The following is a 12,140-nucleotide window of genomic DNA, read 5'->3' on the forward strand; positions in this document are numbered from 1 at the left end:
AAGCCTGCAGGCACGGAACACAGGCCCAGGCGCCTGGCTCTTGGGCGTTCTCCATTGGAGGCCTAGTTTTCTAGGGTCCACTTCAGTGGCCCCTGGCCCCCATTATAGGAAAATCTTTGTGTACATGTACATGTGTGTAATTTTCTGGGAAGAGAAGCCTTAGCCTTCCTCATGGCCTTGCACCTGGAATAATGCCCCCTCTTTGCCCCTGGAGTGGAGTGGCCTCCCCAGGGCTGCGCCTGGCCTGGCCCGGCCCTGCGTCTTGGGGGTCTGGTCCACTGAACAAGCAGACCTCGGTGGGGTGCGGGCAGGAGGCAGCTCATCCTTTCTCACTGTACCTTCCCACTGGGCTCCCTCCTGTTCTCCACTGTTTGTTTCTTGGTCTCTGATGAAAGCAGATCGACTCCACTGCTCGGGGGCAGTGTGAGCAGTGAGACCGTCTGATGGTAACACACCATGCTCTCACCGACGGAAAGCTCGCATGGGGGCCTCCTCACATGGGGCCTCCCCTTATGGGGTCTCCCCTTAAGGGGCCTCCTCTTATGGGATCTCCCCTGATGGGGCCTCCTCTTATGGGATCTCCCCTGATGGGGCCTCCTCTTATGGGATCTCCCCTGATGGGGCCTCCTCTTATGGGATCTCCCCTGATGGGGCCTCCTCTTATGGGGCCTCCTCTTATGGGGCCTCCTTTTATGGGGCCTCCTTTTTTGGGGCCTCCCCTTATGGGGCCTCCTCTTATGGGGCCCTCCCATTGCTGGGACTTCTCCGGAGCCGGGTGATTTGTGCTGTGGCTGCTGCCTCTGGTGGAGTCCCTGCCTGCTCCCCAGTCAAGAAGACCCGAGTTTGCCTCTGCAGGATCCATGTTTGGGCCACGCAAAGCACCGACACATCTTCGCCTCCCACTTTTGGAGGTCAGACCTTCCCGCCTCAGCCTGCCTGTCTGCTCAGCCACCCATTGGGAGCAGGGGCATCTCATGGGAGAGGGAACCATCCCCCTCGCTCCACAGCTGAGGGAGAGAGACCCCCGCACCCTGCCACCTCTCCCACTGCCCGCCCAGTGCTTCCTTCCCCTTGTCCCAGGGCCAGAGGCTGTGATGGACCCATGTTGGCAGAGCCATGTGCACCACTCTCTCTGTGAGTTCAACGGAGACAGCGCAGGTAAGAACCATTTCCAGAACCGCAGGGCTTCCCAGGGAGGCAGGGCTGGGCCCTGGCTTGGAGAGGATGTGCAAAGGCAGGCGTGCGTGCAGACCCCACCCAACCCCTGGGGTCTCTGTGTCCGAGCCAGGAGGGAAGTTGGGCAGCAAAAGAGGCACCCCAGAGGAGAAGGGTCAGTCTTTGCCAGGCTCCTGGCAACACGAGGCTTTTCCTGCCCTAGTTCGACCTGAGTCGTGGCCCAACGTGCAGTCCTCAGACCAGCAGCATCCACAAGGCCCGAGAGCTTAGATATGCGGAACCTCGGGTCTGGCCCAGCCTGACCCACCGAATCAGAAGCTGCATTTTAACAAAACCCTTGGGTGAGTCAGATGGAAGTTCGAGGAGCTCTGCTCCAGCTTGCGATGTGGGAGACGGTGGGGACCCGGATGTCGTCCCATCATGAAGAAGTGCTGGAGGAGAGCTGCAGCGGGACCAGAGGGCCTGGGCTTGGTTCTGGTCCACTGCTGCCTCCCTGGGCCTCAGTTTCCTCATCTGTAAGATGACCTCCTCGCAGGCTGGAATGAGGATTCAGTGTGTCAGTAAGTTGTGAAGTGGGTAGAGCGGGGCCTGGCCCTTCACAGGGATTTGATGAGTGTTTGCTCTTAATCTTGGCAGGTGTGTGTGTGGGGGGGGGGGGGCTTGGGGAGGCTTCCCAGGGGTGGCAGCATCTCACCGGGGCCTGAATGAGGGCCTGGGTGTGACAAGTGGAGAACTGGATGGAGGATCTTTGCAGGTAAAAAGAACAGTGAGAACCAAGAGACTGAACATCCATGTCTGTGGGTGTCATGGGGGTGACCTGACAGGGGGAGCTCCGAGGGATAGGAGAGGAGGCAGCCAGTAGGAGATGACTTTAGCCGGTGGGCTGGGGGTTGGGGCATTTTCCCCGGACAGGACAGCTCAGAGCCCTGCTTCTGACCTCTCCCTCTGGCCCGGGCGGGTGTGAGTGGGGGTGTGAGCGGGGTGGGGGGCACGTTGAGGGGCTCCCGCGGTGCTCCCAGTGAAGGCAATGTGAGCGAGAGGTGAGGGACGGACAAGGGTGACCGGCACAGGTGGCCTTTCCTCCCAGAGGCCCGGGGACAATCCTCACCAGCCAAGCCCCTCTGGGACCCTGAAACTTGCAGGAGGTGATCAGGCTGCCAAGTCCACGTGCAGGTCTCTCTCTGCACCCACCAGAGTCCTCCCCACTCGGTAATCATGTCCTAATCCTCACGGGCTATGGGAGCTGTAGTTACAAGGCAAAAATGCCAGGCATTTGCGATAAGGAGATTGCTTAATGCAGGACGAGGGGTGGGCAGGTGTGTGGGCGGGCGAGTGGGCGGGCGGATGCGGGGGGGCAGGAGGGGGGCAGCGGCGGGCGGCACCCTGCCAGAGCCTGCCTGTTGCTCCACAGACCTGCTCGGCGTCAGAGGGGTCGAGCCCCACTGGCCGGGCGCTCGGGGACTGTGGAAACCCAAGGTGGGCCGCCCCCCTTTTCATGCCATCTATGATCACCATGCTTCATCCCACTTTCCTGCCCAAGTTTCCACAACAGGCCAGCCTATGTCCTCAGGAAGTCACTGAAGGCCTTCTGCTTACAGATGGGGAAACTGAGGCCCAGATGGCAATCCTTGGTGAAGAGCCCTCCCGGGAGATTTCTCCTTCACAGGGGTCTCTTGGAGACAGACCATCAGATGGTCTTGGGGCTAAAGGGAATATATCTGGTATCTAATGGGGAGGGGGTGATGCCAACCTGCCACCCATTCCCCCATCTCTCCTCCAGCTCCCCCCACTCCCCCCACGCCACAGCAGCTGCTTCCCCAAAGCCTCTGCTAGTGCTTTGTTGCACCTGGTTCCTGCCCTTGGGCTTGCCCTGTCATCCGTCAAAGTCTCCCCATCCCTCAAGGCCTGTCTTCAAGGCCCCTCCTCTAGGAAGCCCTCCTGCATTACCCAGCTGAAAGCGCGGCCTTTACCCTCTGAGTGTCCTCCATCAGCTCCTTCTCACATTCCCTGTTACTGCGTGCAGACACACACACACACACACACACACACACACACCCCTCTACGTAGTGCTGTTTCCTTCTCCCTGGGCCTGGGGTTCTCGTCTTCCCACGTACCTGCCCCATCCGGTGGGATGAAGCCCAAGACTCACTCCTTTCTTTGAAGAAGCCCCTCCCTAGCCCACACCTGTGCCCCCGCCTGCCCCGCCTCCAGGCAGAAAGGCCCAGCACTGGGTGTCTGGGTGGGGAGGCAGCAGCTGCCTGTCTCTGAACCGTTGGTTCCGGGTGTGGTTTTGCGATTAAACCTGGCGCCTTTCCTGTGCCCCTGATAAGGGCAATCCTGGCTGCTTATCTGGCGGTTTCTGTTTTAAAGCCTGTTGACATGTGGGAGGTTGGCACAGTCCCGCCTGTCTTAGGAGTGGAGCCCTGGGTGATAAGCACCCACCTCCCTGTGCCCTGCTGGGCACCAAGTGTAGGCACTCTCAGGCATCATCTCTGGGCCCTGCCCCCTCTGCCCACCCCTCCCCTGTCCCAGCACAGTGACTGGGGGGTAGGAGGTGGGGCGCTATTAATAATTGTGCCAGGACAAGTGTGTAAACAGACTGTGCTGTGTATGGGAACCTCAATCTAAGGGAGGGTTGTTCTATTATTGATTGATCTCCTGACACCATTCTCCAAACTCCTGGGTTCAGTTCCTTCTTAGAATTTATTGGGGACATAGGGCTTTGAGGAGGGGAGCCTACATAGGCTGGAGCAGTCAGGGAGGCTTCTTGGAGGAGGAGGATTAAAGCTGGATCCTGAAGGAGAGTTGGAGAGAAAGAGGGGCAGAGGCATGCCAGGCAGGGTGGGCAGGGGCAGAGCTGCCAGGGGAAGGGGTCTGGGGGATCTGGGGTGGTGGGAGGTTAAAGACATTAGGGCTGAATCCTGAAGGGCTTTGCATGTCAGGCGAAGGAGCTTGAGCTGCCTCCTGTGAGCACTGGGGAGCCATGGGGGGTTTCGGAGCTAGGCAGTGGTGGATCCAACTGTTCCAAAGGACTGACACTGCAACAGCGTGGAGGGTGGTCTGAGGGAAGATGCCAGCTCTGAGCTGGGCCATGGGGAGGGGAGCGGTGGGAGGTCCCTTGCGTTGCAGTGATTCAGCCTGGGGAGCAAGGTGGGGGCTGCGGGCCTGGCGTCCAGGCCCCTCACGCTTCTGCTCCCTGGCAGGTGGATCTCCACTTGAACAGTCGCTCCCTCTGTCTGCTCTCCATTGGCACTGGTGGCTGCCATTCCCCAGGGAACAGTCTGCAAAACATCGCCAGCTCCCGGTGAGGGCTTCCTCTGCCCCTGCCTTGGCAAACCATGAAGGAGGGGGCCTCAATGCGAGGAAGTGCCCAGGCCTTTGTTCTGGCTCCGGCCACGGCTGGACCCACTGCCCATTGTTTTAGAATTGATGGTGACCTTAGGCCAGCTGGATGGGACCTATGGGTTCCCTGCGGCCTGGCCACCTCCAAGTGCACGTGGAGGACAGCGGGGCTGGCAGGATGGGTCTCAGTCCCTCGGTGGCCTTGGGGAGGACCTCTGGCCCCAGCTGTGTTCTCAGAGTCTGGAACCCTCCGCTCTGGCCATTTGGGGTGTCAGCGGGCATGAGGGAAACTGCTCATCTGAGGACCAGAAGTCTCCCGGTGGGAAAGCAGACAGGCCTCCCCAGCTCTCTGGACCTGTAGGAGCAAGGTGGGGGCTGCGGGCCTGGAGTCCCAATCTGTCTGCTGTTCTCTCGTTGGGTTCGGGGATCGTTGCTGCGTGGGGTGTGCACTGGGAGGGGCCCGGGCAGCTTGGCACAGTGGTTATGGGCTCATACATGGAGGTTGCTACCTGAGTTTAGATCTCAATTCTGAGTTCTCAGTTGTGGAACCTAAATTAAGTTATAAAACAAACAGACCAAGTAAAAACTTCTGAGGACAGTGTCCCTCCTGTAACACGGGAGTGGTCACGTGCTGTCCCCGTTCAGGTTGGTGGAAAGGGGAAGGTGCAGGGCCCAGCACAGAGCGTGCACCCTCTCAGATGTTAGCTGTTTTTCCGGGAGCTGGATGGAGGGTGCGGGATGGGGCGGACCTAACTCCCTGAGAATCAGGTAGTGTGACCAGGTACATTGCTGTGACACAGAGAAGCCATCTGGACCATAGCCATGCCCCCAACCCCTGTGATCGGTCCTACTTTCCAAGCCCACCCCAATGGCAGCACGTCCTCTCTGTTCCTCATCCCATGACGGGCCCCGCGCTGCCCCTGAGCCCCTGGAGAAATGCCTTCCCCTCCCGTGGTCCCCGCCGGGCCCCCTCCGCCCTGGGCTCTGGCCCCTGCTGTAAAAGGAAATGATTGGATGAGATGGCCTATGCAGCTGGGCCCACGTTCTCATCAGTGAGCACCCCTGGGACAGGGACCCACAGCACAGTGTGTGGCACCCGACGGGCCAGTCACTCAACGTCCCACTTCCCAAGGGGGAAACTGAGTCTCACACAGCCAGGCACTCGCCTGGGGCCTGCAGGCTGAGATGGCAGATGCCAAGTTCTTCCTGCTTGCTCTCCTGCTGCCTGGGAGCCCCCAAGCAGGACGGGCAAAGGGTGGGGCTTCCTGGAACCCCTCCTCTCCTATCTCCCCTTATTTCCTCCCGTCACCAGCCCAGGCCTGAGACTGCGGGGCTCCGGGAATATCTGAGTGTCCTGGTTTCTGCCCCAGGAGCTATTGTGTGGGAGCCCAGCCTTTCCTCCAATTCAGACCTCGCCCCGCAAGCAGCCTGGAGAGGATGGGTCAGAGCCTGTCTGGCCCTGCCCAGGGGAGCCTGGTCAACCCTCCAGCCCAGCGGCTCCAGCACCCACTCCCATTGCCCCAGCCCCAGCTCCAGCGGCTCCAGCACCCACTCCCATTGCCCCAGCCCCAGAGGCTCCAGCACCCACTCCCATTGCCTCAGCCCCAGCCCCAGCCCCAGCGGCTTCAGCACCCACTCCTATTGCCCCAGCCCCAGCTCCAGCGGCTCCAGCACCCACTCCCATTGCCCCAGCCCCAGAGGCTCCAGCACCCACTCCCATTGCCTCAGCCCCAGCCCCAGCCCCAGCGGCTTCAGCACCCACTCCCATTGCCCCAGCCCCAGAGGCTCCAGCACCCACTCCCATTGCCTCAGCCCCAGCCCCAGCCCCAGCCCCAGCGGCTTCAGCACCCACTCCCATTGCCCCAGCCCCAGCTCCAGCGGCTCCAGCACCCACTCCCATTGCCCCAGCCCCAGCTCCAGCGGCTCCAGCACCCACTCCTATTGCCCCAGCCCCAGCGGCTCCAGCACCCACTCCCATTGCCCCAGCCCCAGCCCCAGCCCCAGAGGCTCCAGCACCCACTCCCATTGCCCCAGCCCCAGCCCCAGCCCCAGCGGCTCCAGCACCCACTCCCATTGCCCCAGCCCCAGCGGCTGTGGAGTCCCAGAAAGTGCCAGCCACTGTTTTCCTTCTTCCCCGCAAATGCACACACACCTTGTTTATTCCTCTTCTCCAAAGTCATCAGGGTTCTGTGTGTCCCTTTCATCATGAAGGAGGCTGGAAAGGGGTGTCCCGGGTCACCCTGGGAAGGATGAGTGAGGGAGGCTGAGAACCCAGCACCTGAGCGACCGGTGCTGTGCCCACCCGGCCCCGCCCCCCTTCAGGCTGAGAAGACTCCCCTGTCGGCCTGTCCAAGGAACGTACCCACTCAAGAGCAGACCCTGCTGCTGGGGCAGTGAATCCCGGGGCCTCGCGGCATGAGGTGGACCAAGCCTGTCCCCTCTGTCCTGGCTGTGGCTGTGCCCATGGTTACATTCAGAGGCTTGGTTGTCCGAACTCCCCCTTCAGCCCCAGTTCCACCTGGCTGGTCTGGGTATGGAACTCCCTGAGGGCCCAGCCTCTGCACCCCCAGCCTGGGTGCTCCCTGAGGTGGGCAGGGCCCTGAGGGGAAGCAGAGATTCAGGCTGTGAAGATGGTCACGCAGGACATACTGGGCGTGGAGATGGTAAGTGGGTAGTGTGCCATCCCATCTCCACCAGCCCTCTCTGAGGGTCTGGGCCAGCCGTGGGGAGAGGGGAGGGAGGGGAGCCCCCAATCCCGCCGTGGCTGGAAGCACACCCCATCCCATCTCTCCTTCTGCTTGGACTTTCCTCTCCCACAATGCCTCCCTTCCTTTACATAAACAAATCTGTCTGCCATGTCCCCTCCTCCAGGAAGCCTGTCCTGATTACTGGGAAGAGGTGGGGCTCTTCCGCTGCCCACAGATCCACCTCACCCCTTCCTGAGGCTCAGACCTGGGCCTTAGCCGCCCTCCCCTGAACACCCTGGGCCGCATGTGGCCCATCAGAGCTCCAGGCTTCCCTGGGTCATCGGGGGCACTTGAGCCAGCTAGTGTCTGGCCCAGTAAGTGGTGGAAAAATGGGCTCTGATGGGCGTTGACGGTGGGGCTGGCCCAAGCTGGACACTAGGGCACTGTGTGATAAAAACTGTGACTTTCCATTAGGGCTACACCCCACAGGCTCAGCCCTCCTCGTAGAAGGGCCTGCTGTGCCCCTGAAGCACGGCCCGCTTCTCACATGTCCTGTTAGTAATGTCTGCTTGATCACTCCCCCGGCCAGAATCAAGAGACTCTCTCCTGATCACAGGGAGCTGTCTCCACTATCACGGAGTAAGAGTTGCTAAATACTTCTCTTCCTTCTCACCATGGCTTCCAGGGAGCTCGGGTGGAAAGTGAGGCTCAATTGCTCACTCGCTGATATCCTGAGAAGATTCCTCCCTCTCTGTGTTTTCATTTTAATTACATTGTGACTGGGTGCTTTTTCTTTCATTTAATTTAGCCCCTTGCTGCTCAAAGTCCTGAGACCAGGGGTCCTGAGACCAGCGCCTGGGCACCACCTGGGGCCGGTTAGATATGCAGTATCTCAGTCTCCACCGCAGACGCATGGACTCGGACTCTGTGTTGTGGCGAGATCCCCCAGGGATTCACGTCCACATCACAGGCTGAGAAGCACCGGTGGAACCCTCTGGATAAAAAAGGTACCTAAAACGGGACCTGTCATGATTCTTCCCTCTCCCATTCACCACCCCCCCCCCCCCCCCGCCACTGATTACCTAAGGAATTAAGGAATTTCCTCGGCTGGCGCCTGTCCGAGCCTGACCCGCCCCTTCCACCCAGCCCTGGCTTTGATTTGGACCCTCAGGTCTGCTCTCAGGCAGGGCCTGGGCACTGAGGCTGTGGCGCGAGAGCCTTCTTGGGATGAGGCAGGTGGTGGGCATGCGCCCCAGGACAGGGGACGCTCAGGAGCCAGCTGTGTGCTCCCTCATGGACCAAGGCCATCCTCCTCTGGTGCTGGGCTCCTGGCAGTGGCTGCTGCTGCCCACTCCTGGAGCACCACCAGGATGAGGCGGGAGCACAGAGGGTCTAGGAGACCTGGGGATAGACCACCTGAGGGGTGGCAGTCCCCCTCCCCCCCCTGCAAACGGGTCTGTGCCCATGCTTCTGCTCCAAAGAGCTGTCCCTTGGGGTTGGGGAAGGTACGCTTGGGCTGTGGCCCCAAAGGGCAGCCCTGGGAAAGGTGGCAGCATCACTGAGAAGTGACAGGTAAGGAGCAGCTCTCTGCCCATCTGAGCTGTCCCATATGAGAAGATATGAAGTCCCCCCGGGGGGAGGGACTCACATTGGCATCACAGCCCCTGGGAAGGAACGGTGTCAAGGAGATTCCTGGGGGTGATGAGGTACAATTTTAGGCAGCCCTTGTGATCCCTTCAGATCCTGAGATTCTATGATTCAGAGTCCTGCCTCCTCCAAGAAGGCCTCTATGACTTCTTCCTCCCTCACCAATCACACCCTTTCCCCAGCTTATAACCCTGCCCGGACATCTCTCTGAATGCCTTGTCTTTGTCTGGGACCCCCAACCAGCCTAGGAACCCAGGGCCTGAGTCTCCTCCGCTTCCCACTTGTCCTCGGCCTGGTGGGTGGGTTGAGCCAGAGATGCAGGCAGGCAGCTGACCCAGGCCCGGCGCGTCCCTCTTTCCCTGCTGGCTCTGATCCCAGGGCTTCTGGTCCCAGACATGGAGGGCTTGGGGAACAGCCTCGCCTGCCCCTAGGCTGCTGCCTGCACTATATTCCTTCTCCTTCAGGCCTGGGCAGAGGCAAGATCAATGTGAGTTCCAGACCCTTAGCCCAGCCCCTCCAGCCCTGGCCTTCAGAGGGCCCAGTGATGTCGGCCCCAGGGGCGAGGTAGTCTGCAGGGGGCGGTCTTGCCTTGCTCATGCAGTCAGCCCTTCCCTACTGGGGTAGTTGAGACTGGTTCGCTGTGTAGGGCATTGAAGAAGCCACGTTAGCTCAGGGCCTCAGTTTACCTTTGTGCAATAGGGTCTTAATGACGGGAGGCCTGCTGTCCTAACGCTCTAGCACCTGGGAGTCCAACCCTGGTGACAGGAAGGCCCTGGAGGAGGTGGCGTGGGCCTGTGAGTTGGCTTCCTAGGGCTGGTGGGCAGCCCTGTAGAGTAATAGCAGAAGGCAGGAGGTGTGTGCTGGGCTGAGCTGCTGGCGCTGGAGGCTGGGCACAGGGGCCGCTGGGGCCATGTCATCATTTTCTCATTAGGCAGGACAGCGATCCGCCTGTGCCATGATCTCGCGCTCTGTGGGCTCCAGGAATGTTGGCTTCACATGAATAGAATCCCCAGACCGAGCCACAGAGGAGGGGTCTCCAGGGGGTGGGGGACAAGGGCAGTGCTGCCCACCCTTCTTCTCACCCTCTTGGACTCACCGCACAGCCCCAGTGCGTGGCATGGCGACAACCTAGGGAGCCACAGGTGGCCTTGCTGTCGCTGCTCCGTGGGTGCCCAGCACACCCTCCTGACACTGGCGGGTGGGCTGGCAGGTGGCTCATTCTGCTCACCTTTGACACCTTTCCTGAGTGTCCGCACACTGAGCCTGCTCCCTCTGCTGTGATCAGCCCAGGGCCAGTCCCTGTCCCCAACCCCACCCAGGGCGGGGGTCCCATCTGGAGATGAAGAGCGCCCAGGACACACATGGCAATAGACAGAGCATTCCCCAGCGAGGAACCACGAAGCCCCGCCGATTCAGAGGTGCCCGCTGCATAACTCTTGCCCACAGCTCCTCCCTCCCCATTGAAGTTCAGCTCCATGACAAGGAGGTGAGATGCGGGAGGCCCCAGATGATGTGCCAGAGAGACCATGCAGAGGCCTGGGCTCAGGGCCCCGGCAGCACATGGCAGAGGGTTAGGAGGTGCAGGGGATCATGGCCACGATGCATGTCACTACTCTGTGTGCTTGCATGTATGTGTATGTGTTGGGGCATGTACACCTGTGTTTTTATGTGTGTATACACATGTACATGCATGCGATGTGTTATAGAGGCAGTCAGTGTATGTGCATTGCATGCATGTAATATATGCACTGCTCATGCCCATGTGTATGTGTGTGTAAGCATATGCCATGTGTGTATGCGCACATGGAAGCCCATGCACTGTTGGGTGGAGGAAGGGGCAACCAGGCCTGTACTGAGGTACCCTGGCCAGGTGTGACTTGGCGAGGGCTGGTGAGAGGGATGGGGGACTCGTGATCAAGGAGGAGCGGGTGGGGACACACCCAGCCCAGGAGTACGCGCTCCGTGTAGAGGGGTAGAGGGTCAGGGTGAGCTGTCTCCCGCCCACCCTGCCATCAGGCCAGCCACAGTGGGGGCGGTGGCCGGGGGGTGGTCAGGGCCACAGTATGACTGTCACTTTGCTTTCGTGGGCCTCTTGCTCCACAAAAAACAATATTGAGAACTAATTTGGCTGCAGGGTTGGGATAACACGAATATATTGATCCTGGAGGTGAGCAGTGAGAACAGCCACCGCCAGTGACAGAGGGACTTCCCTTCAGGGACTCGGAGCAGTTCCGCCGTAGGGCCTGGGCGGGAGGTGGGGCTGCACCCCGCCGGGCACCTGTGCCACCGGAAAGCCCTGTGAAGCAACCTGCCGGTCCCAACGCAGGGCCCAGAGGAGGCAAGGACGGCCCAGCACGGGTGACGGGATCGAGGTGTGGCCAGGGCCAAGAAAGACGCAGTGAGAAGGGCAGAGGCAGGGAGACCCACAGAGCGCAGTGAGGCAAGGGGTAGGGGTGGAGGCAGGTGGCGTGGGAGAGGGAGCCCATCCCCACCTGCAGGACTTGCTGAGGACACCTGGACACGCCCTCTGGGGCTACGGGCCCAGGTGAGCCGTGGGCTGGGACGGGCAGGGAGCATTGGAAACTGCAGGGGGTGAGCAGAGGCCAGGAGCCAGGGGTGGGGGGTGGGGGGCGCCCTGCAGTGTTGCTGGGGGATTGACTGCCTCTGCGCTGGCTCGGCTCCTACTGGGAGGCACAGAGGTCAGGCTTGGGGGCCTCGGGGAGTAGAAGGCCGGCTCCCCCACAGATATTTTCTGGCTGTGCGGGTCCTCTTGGTTTTGGTAGAGTCCTTGCTGGAGATGGAGGAGGAGGTGGCCTGTTGTCTTCAGAGATAAGGGCAGGGAGAACCTGGGCATGGCTGGCAGACCTGGATCCCAGCCCTGCCTCTATCCTGACCCCTTAAAGGACCCCAGGCATGTCACCTGGCCTCTCTGAACCTCAGTTTCCCCATGAGCCAAATGAGGGCACCAGAGCCAGTGCTATCTGACCCCCTTCTCCCAATCTGATGCTTTATGATCTTACAAGGCAGACAGGAGACTTTGAGGGCCCAGGGTGGGAGGGGCTGGGGCGTGGAGAGCAGAGGGAGCAGCTATGTGGCAGCCAGGTGGGGGCAGGGGAAGTGCTGTGTGTGCGTGCGTGCGTGCGTGTGTGTGTGTGTGTGTGTGTGTGTGTGTGTGCGCGCGCGCGCGCGCGCGCGCATGCGCGCGCCTGGGGTGAGGAAATGATCCGAAATCACTTACACGCGCAATGACTTCCCTTCCAGGGGCCTGCAGCACAGAGGCCATCTCCA

This window comes from Myotis daubentonii, chromosome 10 (assembly GCF_963259705.1).
Source record: "Myotis daubentonii chromosome 10, mMyoDau2.1, whole genome shotgun sequence".
In the NCBI taxonomy this organism is placed as follows: domain Eukaryota; kingdom Metazoa; phylum Chordata; class Mammalia; order Chiroptera; family Vespertilionidae; genus Myotis; species Myotis daubentonii.